Source organism: Felis catus, chromosome D3 (genome assembly GCF_018350175.1).
Source record: "Felis catus isolate Fca126 chromosome D3, F.catus_Fca126_mat1.0, whole genome shotgun sequence".
In the NCBI taxonomy this organism is placed as follows: Eukaryota; Metazoa; Chordata; class Mammalia; order Carnivora; family Felidae; genus Felis; species Felis catus.
Genome location: NC_058379.1, coordinates 62387453 through 62399739, shown reverse-complemented (window position 1 = coordinate 62399739; position 12287 = coordinate 62387453). Strand labels below are relative to the sequence as shown.

Below are 12287 nucleotides of genomic sequence, written 5' to 3'. Positions count from 1 at the left end.
GGTTAGCAGCCACATCACTCAGTATTGTTGAGTGTGGAAAGGGTTTGTGAAAACGTTGTGGGCTGACAGATGTTTTGAACCTCTCTGTCTCCCCAGCTGCACCAGATCTAACAGCCTGAAAGTGATTTCCCTTTATGATATTTCATACCACATTGCAAATCTAAATTGAGGCCTGTTTCCTAAATACATTTAAATATTAGCTGAATATAAAAAATGTGAATACAGCCAACAATCCATGAATACGCAAATGTATTTCAAAACATTCTTCACCCTGAGAATCAGAAAATGGCATATCTGGGACAAGTGAAGATAGATACAAAAGACCAAAATGGAAACATGCCTATCTGTGTATCTAACAGTTACTATTGTGTCTATCACCATAGTGCCTGGGCCTTTTGTTGAGAAACATTTCTCCTCCTTAATGATGATAAACTCAGGAATATGCAGGAACAAGAGAGCTAATTTATAAATAACGTGAATCTCATCCATAATGGCCAGTATCGGGAGGCCATTATGTAGATGCATCCAGATCATTAAGTGGCAAGGTTGGCAACATTACAAATTCTTTATCCATGTGCAGAGGCTGGGAGAGTGGGAGAGAGGGAGAGAGGAAGAGAGGTGAAAGGCAGGTGTTCTCTTTTGGTGTGGAAATCCAAAATATAATGGGAACTTCTCAACTTCAGATTTTAGCATTGTTTACACCTGTAATGCTTTGCTGCCCTTCATAACCAAGGTCTTAGTTTATAGACCTGCTGATCACGTGTATGCTTTCTTTGTGAAATTTCTAGGAATGAAAGGTCTGGATGGATTCCATAAAAAGCACATTGCTGTGCCATGGCTTTGTTTTTATTGTTGGTTACATGAAATTTCCCATTTACATAGTTACTAATGATGTAACAGAATCCACGATGATATGCTTTATAAGAAATATGTAGATATCCATCATTACTGATAACTAGGCCAAGATTGAGTACAATTTCATAGTATTCTCTTCAACTTTTTCCTAGAAAATCTGTCTCCTATTTTTTTCCTGAGGCTAATCTCCGTGTACTCTGCAAAGAATAAGGATTTTTTTTTTAATCACCTTCTGGTATAGTGCAGGTCTCATAAACAAATGTTTGTTGATGAAGTAATTTTTAATGAGCATGAACTACTGTTTCTTCTTACTTTTTAATAATTATCCAAAGATCAAAAACAATTATTTAAAAAAAATTTTTTTTTGAGAGAGAGTAGAGGGACAGAGAGAATCTTAAGCAGTCTCCATGCCTAGCACAGCCCCTATGTGGGGCTCAATCTCATGACCATGAGGTCATGACCTAAGCCAAAATCAACCAACCAACTGAGCTACCCTGGTGCCCCCCAAAACAATTATTGAATGAATCCCATAACTTGAACTATTTTTTATTTTATATTTCTATATCATTTTTACTTCTGTATTACACTAGAAGTTAGTAACTTCCAGTTAATAGGGGTTCACTTTAAGAGAATGTATGATGTTTGTGTTTTTTCTCTTTAAAGGATGAATGAAGTTTTCTTTTTTAACATACTGAAAATATCTTAAAGACACTTCAATTTGTCTGGCATTGTCTAATGAGATCTGTAATTCTACAGGGTGGATGAGAGCAGGTGTATTTGTATTTTGAGAAACCCAAAAGGAAAAGTATCACCCTCCAATGCGCAGCTCCTGAGGCTCTATGCTAACTTCTAGAAATATAGTGGTGAACAAATGACCAATTCTGGACCTTACTGTGCACAAAGTCTGGGGAAGGTACTATACCAGCTGATGTAAAGAGGATAAAATATTTTTGTCAACAGATCTTGATCTCAGGGAAGTTACATTTAGAGAGGGAGATTAGACTTATATATGTAAACAGGTAATTAACCATATAATGTAATGTGCGACGTGGTAGTGGAGATATCAAGCACTACCAATACTCAGACAAAGGTATTTCACAATGAGACTGCAAGGAAGGCTCCCTGAGAGAGAAAGTGACCGACTGGGATTTAGGGGGAGATTTTGATTGGTGGTGAGAGGTTCCTAGTGGCTGGCAAATAGGGAACAATGTGGTATAGTGTGTGGGGGCAAGTTTGAGGAAGGCGTATTCAGAGGGCAATGTTCAGATTAATATGATTAGGATAGGATGTATATGGGAGGGCAATATGAGAACGCTTTGACTGGGTTTGGTGAAGTTCGAGTAGCCTGTTAAGGAATTTAAGCAATATAGACCATAGGAGTCCACTTAAAGTTTTTTGAGTAAAGTAAAATTAAATGCTTCATAATTTTACATAATACATACATACATAATACATAATTATGTATATGAAGAATCTTGTGAGGCCATCAGCTTCTAGCTCATGTTTTCATATAACAAAGTGTTATATCAACCTGGACAGGAAGTACTTCTGGAACATTCTAATTCCCTAATCCAGTAGATTACTGTGTTCTTTCAATTAAGATGTTGACTCTTTTTGCGATCAAACTCAGATAAACCAGATTTTCACAAATCAGGACCTAGTCTTGTTAATCTCAGACACATTTATGGGATATCTATGATTACCTCAGATACTGTACAGGCTGGCATTTGTCAGAAGTTGATATACTGGTCACCCTGCTGAATTTCAGCACTTTTATAATTGTGATATATAAAGATGAAATGAAGTGATAATATTCCACTCCCTCATATGAAGATCCTTCTTACCCATCTGCTCTGATGTCTCTGTAACAATATTATGAAGTTATATATGACATGCTGATCCAGTGAGGATCAGGGCGGTTCACAGTGCAGGGATTTTAGTATCATGTTCTGCATTCCCTCTTACTTCCAGATACTGTGCAAGTTAAAGCTAGGTAAGCATTATTTCTTTTTTTAAGTACATTACGGATGGGTAGTGGGCAGCCAACGGGATAAATTAATTGTCTGCTTAATGCAGCTGAGTGCATTATCTCACCAGAAGTGGAAATCTTTAGCTCCCAGGTAGCAGCACAATGGGAAAAACCAACCATTTACTTCTAAGGGATTCAAAATACCCCGAAGTTAGGCAGTCAGGGAGGCCCTTGGATAAAAGTGAGATGTATGCCCTTGTTAAGATAGGGCATGGGCCATATTTTGCACTGTTCAGTACTTTCTTCTTTTTATTCTGATGGCTATACTCTGGCCATTTTCTGCCCCCAAAAGAGGACTGGGCTCACTGCTCTCAAACATGCTCTGTTTCCCCAGGGCAGCTCTCCGTGATCTGTAGAACTAGTAGTCTGTTTTCCTGCAGGATGTGCTCACCTGGAATACCTGCTCTTTTGTTCTTGCTCTGTTTATCTTCTACCCATTCTTGAAGGGCTGCCCTCTCCAGGACACTTTCTGTGTCTATAACTAACTCCCATTGGTTTCACCTCTCAAACACCCACAGTGGCTAAAGTCCATGCTGCACTATCTGCAATTGCATTTCATATGCTTGTTCTCATTTCTGGTTGCTCAACAGGATCACCCATGCAAGGATTTCTTTTTTCTTTCTTTTTTTAATTTGGAGTCATTGGCTTTCAGCTTGGCTCTGCATCAGGATTATCTATGGAACTTTGCAAAAGCAAAACGGCTGCACCCAGAGATTGGGACTTTGGATGGCCTGATCTCTGCATTTGTGTCCTGCAGGCAATTCAGAGACATAAAGTTCAGAAATTTCAGTTGGATGCGTTTTGCATTGCCTGTTTTTGTTTGAGTTAATCTTTTCTTTGTAACTAAATTATTAGGCGCTAAAGTTTCTTTGGAGTATTTTATCTTCCAGCATTTGCATTGCCAATAGTATAGTATATTCCTTTGGTTAATTTACTTTGCTAGGATGTTGGGAGAAGACATGGTTCTGATTCCAGACCTGTTTCTCCAGGGCAGTTATTAAACAATTCTGGTCACGATGTACATGCAAAGACCCCCTGCCTCAGGGAGCCTTCACAGGACAAATACATTTCAAGAGAACACTGTTTGTTTTTCCAGGAACAGCAACCTGAAGGCATTTTTAGATATTTCTGTTTTAGAGTCCAGAATTTATATGAATGACAGTGGCCCAGATGAAAATAAAAATTTGGGATTAATCTGTTGTTCCAATATACATTTACCCTGGCTGTTATGGAATTTACTTGAGAAAAGAGGTTATGGAATTTACTTGAGAAAATAGTAGAGCTCTAGAATCTCATCAAAATCTGCAAATAGACCAAAACAAAGCAAAACAAAGTCAGTATACCCCATTCCTCAATTGCCTGTGCCCCTGTGCATCCTGGAAAGAGTTGAAATCAGGTGGGGGAACATTCCATCTCCCTCCCACTTTGGTCTTCCCTTTCTATTACTGTGGGGATTTTTTTCACAGTAGGATAGCTGTTCTGTAGACTATCTAGACTATCTGGAAACTTGCGGATATCGGGTTGGTGATAAAGATGCAGCCACCTCTCGGGTAAGGGCAGGTGACCATCCTTATAGCCTCTTCAGTAGCTAGGGTGGTCAGATTGGACATGGCTATGCCACTTCCTTCCTGTTCTAAAGGAGAAGCCCATGTTTGCCTGTAACAGGTCATTCTGCCATAGAAAGCTGAACCAGATATGTTTACAAAGCTGTCTTCTGATGATGGTGCCCCCGCCCCAGACCCTACCCCCTCTGCTGGCCCCCAAAAGCCCCATCCACCATCCCTATTTCAGCTTGGCTGTTGTAAGAATTTTGCTAAATGGGGCTCAGAGTAGTGAGAAAGGTAAAGCAGCTGTATCTGGAAGGTATTGCCCTTGCCTTGCTTTTAGGTCAGAGAGTCTGCTCATCTGGCTAAGCTACTTTTAGGCCTCCTTTCTTCTCCCCCCTACGGCACTGAGGGGAGGCCTATTTTCACATATGCGCTCAGACATGCAGAAGCAAATGCCAAAATGAATTAACTGGAATAGCTCTATTAATTTATGCCTCGACAGTAATGACCTTAAGACACAGAAGAATTATATATTAATTTGTTTCTAGTGTATAGCACTGCTAAGTTAACACATTTAGGAGAATACACTTCCCTGTCTCCAGCTGTGAGGGTAAATGAGGCCGCCTGTGGCTGCAGGAGGAGTTCTGGCAGAGTCCCACTAGATGGCAGGGTGGCCTCAGGGATGGGCTGGGCTGCCGGTGGCTGCAGAACACTTTGTTTGCAGTCATTATTTGACACACTCAAAAATTGACAATTTTTCTCGTGTTGTTCATTTGGAAATTATATTTAAACTTATTTATTTACATGGGCACATACATAACGTGTATATTTACAAACAAATATGCCTACACTGTCCGAGATAAGGGTGTTTAAGAAACAATGCGTCCCTGCACCAGCCTGGCTGACTTCTGTGAAATTTCCTTGCTCTGCAGACGCCCCGCTGTGCTCCACACCAGCGCACACACCACATCTCGCCTTATTGATGTTGGGAAGGGGAGAGATGTCTTTGAAAGTCAAAGGGCATAATCCCTTCCAGGAGGGAAACTGTTTTTAACACATGGTTTGGTCAGTTAGGGGTGGCTCAGAAAAAATGCAAGAACAGTCAGCATCATACATCCAACCTCCCCCACCCCCCAAGAAGATTAAAAGTAGAACCAGATTAGAGATTTGAATTTTATTCAAATCCCTTCTTCCCTTTCCTCTCCCAGGTTCTCTAATCTCTCCTACTCTTTTACCTTCCTGTCTCTCTTTGTTCTTATTTCTATCAAATCTCCCTCGTCTTTTTCCTTTCCTTCTCAGTCTGAATTTCCACATCTCCCCTTTCTGCATCCTTCATTCTCTCAGAATTTGATGCTGCCAAGCTGCCTCTGATCCTGCATCCCTTTATGCAGCCTTTCCCTGTTAATGAATTGTTAAAATTTCATAGGGAGCAGTGACTGTGCTCTTCCCTGCTTCTGGACACCACAGCTGGCAAGCTGCTTTCCTTCTGAGCAGGAAAGTCACAGCTATGAGCCGGCTACTTCTTGTTTGCAAACAGTTTTGCCGGTTTACATAGTTTAGTATGCAAGAGGGTCTTTCATTTTTTTTCCCCCCTCATCCAAGTTTAGGTAGGATTAGTATTTCAGTTAATGAAGGCTTCTGGAAAAGGGAGCCTCTATCCACAGTACAGAAAACAGACCCCAGCGGTCTTAAAATGCCTGGCTTTTGCAGGTTCTTGCAGTGGAAAGATTTCAGGAAACTCATGTAAAAGTAGAGGACCACGTTACTGCATTTTCAGAGTGGGATTCTTGGAAATACCTTTGCCTCAATTGTCTAGCAGGCAATCTTGTATTAAAAGTTGCAACTTTGGGGCACCTGGTGGCTCAGTCCGTTAAGGGTCCATTTGGCTTGGGTCAGGATCTCATGGGTTCAAGAGTTTGAGCCTTGCATTGGGCTCTGTGCTGACAGTGTGCAGCCTGCTAGAGATTTTCTCTCTCACCCAATCTCTCTCTGGCCCTCCCAAACCGTGCACATGTGCATGCACGTGTGCGTGCTCTCTCTCTCTTTCTCAAATAAACTTAAAAATTGTAACTTTTAGGGTGCCTGGGTGGCTCAGTCAGTTGATTTCTGCCGAGGTCATGATCTCGAGGTTCATGGGTTTGAGCCCTGCATTTGGCTCTGCACTGACAGTGTAGAGCCTGCTTGCAATTCTCTCTCTCCCTCTCTCTCTGCCCTTTCCTTGCTTGCGTGCCCTCTCTCTCTCTCTCTCCCTCTCTCTCTCTCAAAAATTGTAACTTTTAATATAGTTCTTTCTAGATAAAACTAAAGTCATTTTCTTGATTGTTCTCCAACCAGTTACACACATGAGCTTCTGTCCATTGTGTGTGCCTTCTTCCTTTTTGATTGTAGGATAATTGCTTTACGGATAATATGTGTGGGTAAAGAAAAATAGAACAGAAAGTGATCAACAAATTGCAGTCTAGATTAAAAAGGGATTTTTCCCTTAAAATATACATATAGGGTATGTAGGCAGTTATAGGTGATTCTGTGGTAACAGGTACAAATACAGTTATGACCCACTTTGATATTTACATAACAGTGTGTACCCTCCTGGCAAATTGTGTTATTGTCACACCTCTGATCCACCATTAATTATACATTTTACCAATGTGATCCACAGAATATGTAGCTATTATCAGCCTGATAATATCCCTCACTTTATTGCCTTGCAAAGTTATTGTTCATGGTAATTATCTCAGGCATTCAGAATTCTGAAGTTCTTTTAAAAATTTCCAGAAAAAGTTATGTTTAATTGGAATTTCTGTGTTAAATATATTATGTTATATCCTTAGTAATAGGGAAGCTATGTGTTGTGTGCACAATACTTTGCAGTCATAAAGAAATACTGACTAAATAGAACATCCCATCCCTTCAAGGTGTTGGGTAACTTAGTATTTAAGTATTTGTATCCTTTTATTTTTTTCTCTTTCACTTCGTCTCTCCCCTTTTTGTCTTTACATCTTTCCTATACATCACTGTGGTCATTAATGAGAAATTCATGTCAGCAGTTTGTAGAATAAAAAAAAAAAGGAAAGCAACTGAATTTCCTTCTTCATCTTAGCATTTTCCTCAGACTAGAGATGCTGACCATCTCAAAACTAGTAGATAGGTGCTGACATTTTATAAATTTGTGCCCTTACCATAAACCTCGACCAAGTCCTCTAGATTATTTCAGGAAAATCTTTCTTCTCTGCCAATATTGGACACGTTTAGAGATCTAGGAAAAAAAATAAATTGTTCTTCTTGTCTACTGTGGCATGCTTCCTGTTGTTAGGTGAATAATCAAGCAGTTTATTTTAATCAGGAGCTCTTTGCAGAGGGGGGTGCTGGAGAGGGTTAATTGCTAGGGTAAAACAACTACAGGAGTTCAGCGTACTGGGGTGCTAATTGAGTAACAGGTGAACATAAATAGTGTGGAGAAGCAGGAAATTAGAATATAGGAGGAAATAGGTAGATGTTAAGCTCCACAACACTTACAAATGTACTTAAGTCATTGGTGCTACAAACTGAGTAGTAAGCTGTTTTTAGAAATTTCAGGTGGCAGGCCAAGACTGGGATTGGCATGGGAGAGAAAGGGGCTTGGCTTCCTGTTGAGTAAGTGACCTCAGCTGGATCCAGCAGTTGGGTTTTAGGCTTTCAGCATCATTGACATGTGTTGCAGGTAAAGACAACTGTGGGTGAAGCCTGGCTTCTTCCTAGTCATGGCATGGCCAGGAGGCTTGAGGATAGCCCTGTCTTCCTGTAGCTACTCAATGCTTATGTGTCCTTTGATAACATTTACCAGTATTCACCTCACAAATAAGAGTTAGATTTAAATCATCAACATTTACAGAAAAAAAATGTGATGATTTGTTTCTACGTTTAGGTATATTGAATTGAGATCCTATCCCTTCTTTTCCCTAGAGCAGGTTAGAAAGAGAAGAAAGGCTAGACAGGCTAGTCTTCAATCTTGGCTGTAAGTAAGAATCACCTAGGGAGTGTTTAAAACCCTGTTCCCAGGCTGCAACCTAGACCCGTTAAATCAGAATCTCAGAGGATAGGACTAATACATTAGTAAACTTTAGAAAACCCCAGGTGATTCTGATGAGCCAAGGTTGAAGACTGTGGAGCAGAGACAAAAGCAGAGTTTGGTTAAGAGCAACTCTCCTGTAACTGGGATAATGTAATTGTTTTGCACTTAATGCCATGCATTTGGATGTCTATGGGGGATAAAGGGAGATTGTGTGCAGAGGGCAGAGGCTGCAGAGTCATTAAAGGTGGTACAGTTCTTGTGCTACAGGCCTGGGGTAAGAGTTGTATGTTAGACTGCAATTAAGAAGTGGGATGGGAGAGTACTGTAGAAATGGGAGAGGGGACTCTGTTTCTCTTGGTCCAGAGTGAGATGGGTGAAGATATCTCAGAATGTTCTGGATATCAAACCACTGAACATGTCAAAATTCTAATCTGAACACTGGGTGATATCTCCTCACTATTCCTACTCACTGGGGAATGCCACCCTCTCTAATAAACTTAAGCTTTAGGCCAATCTGGAGTAGGTGTGTTTGGACTTTAGCAAATCCACTAATCTCTCAGTATCTTTCACTTCTCCTTTAGTGGTTAGTTATTAGTTTCCTGTGGCTGCTGTCACAAATTAGCACAAACTTGGTGGCTAAAACAACAACAGATTTTTTTTATTTTCACAATTTTGGAAGCCAGGCATACATACATACATCCTCTTCCCTCCTTGGAGAAAGTCATTGAGAGGGCTTGACTGTAGGTTGACCCAAGAGCTGGCCCGGGACAGTAGGAGGCTCCTTACCCTCTCCCCTGTCCTGGAGTGTACCTTCTGCCTGCTGTTCCCATAGCCAAAGCCACTTTAAGGATTCCAACCTTAAGAGAGCAGTGTGTTACTGAGATCACCTGGATAATACATGTGACTGAGCCAGGTTAGGGCCTTTCTGTAAACTCTTAAGACTCTGGTGGGGAGATCCACTTCTCTTGCTGCTGCCTAAGACAAGCCTCCTAGGTAAGTTCCCCAGCTTATTAAAACTGTTACCTACCAATCTGGAGTTGTCTGACTCTTTCTTCAGTCTCTCATTACACTGTGTGTATGGGGGCCAGTTTCAGATTTTACCCTTGAAGCTCCCAAGTGTGCAAACCAACAATATGCTTAAGTATCCCTAAACTTATGTATATCCTTGTAGAATGCATACTGTTGTTTTGTATGCATATGTAATTCCATTTTTCAAAAACATTGTGACATGAGACTGATAATGTTTTTTTTTTTAATTTTATTTATTTATTTTGAGAGAGACAGAGACAGTGAGAGTGGGGAAGGGGCAGAAAGAGAGGGAGAGAGAGAGAATCTCAAGGAGGCTCTGTGCTATGAGCACAGAGTCCGATGCGGGGCTTGGTCTCACAAACCATGAGCCGAAACCAAGAGGTGGATGCTTAACCAGTGGAGCCACAAGGTACTCCCTGATAATGTTTCTTAATTTTGAAATTCAACATCATATTTTTAGGATCCATCCATTTTGCTCTATGTACTTCGGTTGTAACCTTTGCTTCTAAAGACTGTAATATGCCACAGGATTCATTGACCACATTTTACTTTTCCCTTCCTCTAGTTATGGATGCCTAACTTGTCTCTACCTCTCTGCTAAATGAATATCCTTGTACATGTTGTAGAGCTTGCTCTGAATGATAGAGTACATAATTACTCAGCTGGACCACATGTTGCCAGATTGTTCTCAGAAATACCTATTCCAGTCTCTCTTCCCACTAGCCGTGGAAGAGAGTAATTCTTTTTCTATATTTCCAGCAACATTTGACATTATCTAGTCTTCTAATTTTTGTTATTCAGATAGGTGTAAGGATATCATTTTAATTTCTATTTCTCTGATTATTACTGAGCTTGAATACCTTTCCATGTACTTGAGAGTCAGTTTCTGCTTCTATGAGTTATCTGTTACATCTTTTGACCATTTTTATTTTGGTTTCCTGTCATTTTCTTGTTGATTTGCAGAGATATCTTTTATATTATAGAGCTATGTCCAATACAGTAGCAACTAGCCACTTATGAATATTTGAATTTAAATTAATTGAAAATTAAATAAACTTAAAATTCAGTGCCTTGGTCACACTAGCTACATTTCAAATGCTAAATAGCCACATTTTTTAAAATATGAAATTTATTGTCAAATTGGTTTCCATACAACACCCAGTGCTCATCCCAACAGGTGCCCCTCCATGCCCATCACCCACTTTCCCCTCCCTCCTACCCCCCATCAACCTTCAGTTTATTCTCAGTTTTTTTCCCATACCGTCTGCTTTTTCTTCTTCTTTTGTTTTTTTAATATGAAATTTATTGTCAAATTGGTTTCCATACAACACCCAGTGCTCATCCCAATAAGTGCCCTCCTCAATGCCCATTGCCCACTATTCTCAGTTTTTAAGTCTCTTATGGTTTGCTTTCCTCCCTCTCTAACTTTTTTTTCCCCCTTCCCCTCCCCCATGGTCTTCTGTTAAGTTTCTCAGGATCCACGTAAGAGTGGAAACATATGGTATCTGTCTTTCTCTGTATGACGTATTTCACTTAGTATAACACTCTCCAGTTCCATCCACGTTGCTACAAGAGGCTATATTTCATTCTTTCTCATTGCCAAGAGGTATGCCATTGTGTATATGAGCCACAACTTTTTTATCCATTGATCAGTTGATGGACATTTAGGCTCTTTCCATAATTTGGCTATTGTTGAAAGTGCTGCTATAAACATTGGGGTACAAGTGCCCCTATGCATCAGCACTCCTATATCCCTTGGGTAAATTCCTAGCAGTGCTATTTCTGGGTCATAGGGTAGATCTATTTTTAATTTTTTGAGAAACCTCCACACTGTTTTCCAGAGTAATAACCACATGTTTCTACCATATGGCTCCCGTATTGGATTATGCAGAGAATACTTCAATTATTACAGAAAGTTGTTTAGGACAGAGCTGTTCTAGTTTTTTGTCGGTCTTATTATTATTATTTTTTTAAATGTTTATTTTTGAGAGAGAGAGAGAGAGAGAGAGAGAGAGAGAGAGAGAGTGAGTGAGTGTGGGGGAGGGGCAAAGAGAGGGGACACAGAATCTGAAGCAGGCTCCAGGCTCCAAGCTGTCAGCACAGAGCCTGACACGGGGCTTGAACCCAAGAACTATGAGATCATGACCTGAGCCCAAGTTGGACATTTAACAGACTGAGCCACACAGGTGCCCGTCTTGTTGTTTTTAGATATGGCTAATATTTTCTTTAAATCTGTCATCAACATTTTCTGTGATATGGCAGATTAAAGATGTCTGCACATTATTTCATGTTCCTCCTAAAAAGACATATAATCAATGGCCCCTCCCCTTAAATCTGGGACTCTTTTGACCAATAAAATAGTGTAGAAGTGACATTGTGCCAGTTTCTGGGTGAAAGACTTGATAAAACGTAAGGTTCTAATTTCTTCTCATGGAGCACTCTCTCAGCTTCCTCTCTTTGTGAGAAGTCCGATCACTCTGAAATGGCCAAGCTAGAGAAACACAAACTAGAGTGGTGCTCTGTTCTATAGTCTCAGCTGAGCCCAGCCTATCAGTCATCTCTGCCTAGGCACCAGCCATTTTTGTGATGCTCTCTTGGCTGTGTACTGTGTTGAATGCTACCAAATGCATTCAGTCAACAGTATGTGGAATAGGAGAGTAATCCAGTTGAGACTTTCCTGAATTCCAGACCTATGGGATCATTAGGTACAAAAACATGTTTTTTTTTTTTTTTTAAATTTTAGGGTAGTTTGTTATGTGCAGTGGATAACCAGTTA

The 12287-nt window shown here is 40.3% G+C and overlaps 1 long non-coding RNA gene across 1 annotated transcript in view; it reads left to right on the top strand.

Annotated features, from left to right (window-relative positions):
• Window positions 1–12287, top strand: part of LOC123381407 — a 303452-nt gene that overhangs the window by 66426 nt on the left and 224739 nt on the right. The window lies entirely within an intron of this gene.